The following is a 3,979-nucleotide window of genomic DNA, read 5'->3' as shown; positions in this document are numbered from 1 at the left end:
AACAGCAGAATTACTGATCTGAGACACAGATAAAGCCCAGCTTTGTGCTAGACTGGACTAGGTCTGGTGAACACAGAGAATGAAATTATTACAGTCCCAGTTTAGCTCTTTCCCCAGCGTTTATGGGGAATTTGAGGAATCCTCAATTTTTAGCAGATGCTAAAAAAATCAGCTTTCATCTCCCTCATCCATGAGCTGAGCATTCATGAAGCATCCCGAGCCAGAAATGAATCAAATCCATTGAAATCTGGCCCAGAACCCAAGGGCTGAGCTGCAGATCCCGTCAGACAGCGATGGGGCTCATTCCTGGCCACTTAGGGAGCGTCTCAAGAGGTGGGAAAATGAAAATCTATTTTTACTGGGTGCCCAAAGGCAGAGCCACAACCCTCAAAGCCATTCCTGAAGGAGCAGATGTGGGACAAGCCCAGGATTTACCAGCAGAGCTAAAGTTGCCCTCTCTGAGCGTTGATTCTTTGGTGTAATATTTTAAATTAATGAGTTAATAATTGCTGTTAATAACTGGCTTTTGATGCTCCAGGATTTTCCCAGTTTGGCTTGAGACACCCCAGCACTTACTGGGCTGTTCTGGTTAATCCTGCCCCAAATATCCCAAATCAGAGCTCAGAGTCATCTGGGGCCTGGCTGCTCCTCAGGAGAAATGTCTTTCCCAAAGAATCACCCAGATTTTTTATTTATTTATTGTTTTTTTTGAGTGCTTGACACCAATTACTCCTTTAATCCTCACCTCTGCATGGCAGTCTTGAAACACTTCATGATTTATTTTGTGAGTGGGGAGGTTTTAGGAGCTGTTTTCACAGCGGGGTTGTGCACAAAGGTTTGAAATCCCTCTGTGCATGCACAGGCAGGGAGGGAGGGGTTCACTCCCCTGGATCCTGATGGAATAAATTGATCCATCTAAACCCCTCCTCAACGAGACATTTTGACCTCCTAATCTCCCTGCAGGAACACAAGGTTTTTGTGGCTTTCCCCAAGACCTCTAATCCCCATTCTGGGTTGGCATTTCTCGATTTCTGACAAATTTTTCATCTTCCTGGTGCTGTCTCAGAGCCTCTCTGCTCCTTTCCACCGAAGCTCCTCGTGGGGATGATTCACAGCCCTGAGAGCAGCAGACAGGTTGTTCTGTTCCCGGGATCTGTGGGGATAAATATGGAAATAATTAGGGTGTGTTATTAAACCCCATGCGTCAGGTGAGGGTTTTTGTTCTGATGGATGATTTGAGCTGAGTCAGGAGGGTGTCTCTGCTAGCAATTCTCAGGGTCTGTTCCACTCTTCTAATCTCTAAAAGGAGATTTCTTTTCCCTGCCCATTTATTTTTGGGATGAGGTCGGCTGTCACCTCCCTCTGTAGAGAGCCACTGAATATTTGCTCAGCCACTTCTACAGCTGCCACCTGATAAAATCCAGGGAGATGCTTCCTCTCACCAAAAGAGCGGAGATGAAGTTGGATTTTAGGCAGGAATTCTTCGCTGTGAGAGAGGTGAAACCCTGGCACAGAATTCCCAGAGCAGCTGTGGCTGTCCCTGGATCCCTGGCAGTGTCCAAGGCCAGGCTGGGATGGTGGGAGCTGTCCCTGCTCATGGCAGGGGTGGGATGGGATGGGATTTAAAGCCTCTCCCAGCCCACAGCAGTCTGGATTCTGGAATTCTTGGCCCAAGCAATGCCCTGTCTCCTTCTGGGGCTGCCATGGCTTCTTTCCCACATGGAATTCCCAGTTCCTGCCCTCTCCATCCCAGTGCCTGCTCAGCACTGAACTCTGGGCCTCCACGCCCAGCCCTGACTCAGTCCTGACACCCAGATCTGCTTTTCAAATCTCTTCACGGTCCAGAACCACCTCCTGCAGCAGGGCAAGGACAGGGATCATCCTCTGCCCACACAGGGATTTGTTCCTTACCCCCTCAGAGCTTTTCCCAAATCTCATTTATTCCTCCTGTCCTTCTAGGCCTCCTTCCAGTAATTTTTTCACGTCCTCCTCCAGCCTTTATCTGAATTTTGGGGCACAGTGGTTGGAGGAGGTCTGTCCTTGACCCTGTCTCGGTGCTCAATTCTACAGCATTTTTCATGCAAAAGCCAAAGGAATTTTTAAAATTGATATTTATGCTTTAGTAACCCTAAGAGGAAAGCATAGGCCTCTCCAGGATGCTGTGTAGTAATAATAATAATAATAATAATAATAATAATAATAATAATAATAATAATAATAATAATAATAATAATAATAATAATAATAATAATAATAATAATAATAATAATAATAATAATAATTTTAATAATAAATACTAGTAATAATAATAATATGTGATTAATTCCAAATTTGGGTCAGATTTTGCAGCTTTTTCAGGGGTGTGATCAATCTTTATGTCAACAGAGCAAATTTTAGGTAAAGGTTCTTCCTCCAGAGGGTTGTGGGGCACTGGAACTGCTCCCCAGGGAATGGGCAAAGCCCCCGGGCTGCCAGAGCTCCAGGAATGTTTGGACAATGCTCTCAGGAAGGATTTTGAGTATCCTGTGCAGGGCCAGGGCTTGGACAGGAGGATCCTTGTGGATCCCTTCCAGCTCAGGATATTTTGGGATAATTCTCTGATTATAAATGGAATCAGAGAGGTCAGGAGCGCCTCAGACCTGTGTGAGGGAGGTTCCTTTTTGGAGATGCTCTTCCCAAAAACACTGGAAGAGGAAGCAGGAGCAGCAGGGAGCAGGAAAGACCGGTGGAAGCCCTGATTTGTGTGCTGGGAGTGAGGATGGCAGTGGGAGAGAGCCGGTGGAGCTTCTCCCAAGAGCATTCCTGCTTCCCTGAGCAGCTTTCCGCTGGCAGCCAGCGCTGATTTCATAGTAATGATTTATTTATTTTATTTCTTTTTTTTTTAATGAATCGGTGCTTAAGACTGTTTTGAATACTTTCTGTTTGGAATACTTTCTGCATGACTAATGAATGTCCCGAAATGAATTAAGTTGTGCTGTTAAACTTCAGCCTGTGTGTACGAACCGCCCTTCTTCCACGTTTTATCTTGGAATTCTCGGGGAGGGGGCATCGCCTGTTATCTAAAAGCCACTTAGCCGAGCTGAGATGTGATGTCACGGTCTGGAAATACGTGGGGCTTTTTGAGCTCAGCCTGCCGAGACACAGACGTGACTTCTGTGTGATAAACCTCATTAACGCCCTAAAAACCTGCGGGCAGCAGAGATAACAAAACCCCGCTGGAAGCTGGCACGAGATGAAACCCCGCAGCCTCGCAGCCGGAGTTTTGCTTGGATAAAGCTTTCCTGGAAGCCTGTGCTGGGATCAGCCGGTGATTCAGCGCCGGGGAGACGCTCCCGGCTGGAGCAGGGAGCTGGAATTCTCTCTCCGCTGACCCTCGGGAAGAGCAGCAGCATCAGCCCCGCAGTGCGGAAAAACGGGAATAAAGTAATCCCGTTTTGGGGCTGGAATGTTTGTGGTTCGCTCCCGGCTCGCCGGATTCCTCTCCTTCATGGCTGCTAATTCCCTGTGCTTTTGAGCTCATCCTTTGCTATCCATAGATATTTTTTTCCAACCCCGCTCCCGGAACAGGAGGAAGAGGAGCTGGATAACCCGCTGATTGTTTGATCTGTCCATCCCAGCCCGGAATAACGCAGCACCTCGTTTTTAATGAAGCACGAAGGAAAGCTGGAGCTCAGCACAATTCCCTGCCCGCCGGAGATCCTAATCTCTCCTTCCCGGCAGAGCAGAGCGGGCACTCCATGAGCCGGACCCGGCAGGGAGGCGATCCCAGCCCGCTCCCGCATCCCTGGATCCCGCATTCCCGGATCCCGCATCCCTGGATCCCGCATTCCCGGTTCCAGCATCCCTGGATCCCGCATTCCCGGTTCCAGCATTCCCGGATTCTGCATTCCCGGATCCCGCATCCCTGGATCCCGCATCCCTGGATCCTGCATTCCCGGCTCCAGCATTCCCGGATCCCGCATTCCCGGCTCCAGCATTC

The sequence above is a fragment of the Poecile atricapillus genome, chromosome 5 (assembly GCF_030490865.1).
Source record: "Poecile atricapillus isolate bPoeAtr1 chromosome 5, bPoeAtr1.hap1, whole genome shotgun sequence".
Lineage (NCBI taxonomy): Eukaryota > Metazoa > Chordata > Aves > Passeriformes > Paridae > Poecile > Poecile atricapillus.
The sequence above is the reverse complement of the archived record's forward strand: the minus strand, read 5'-3'. Positions refer to the sequence as shown.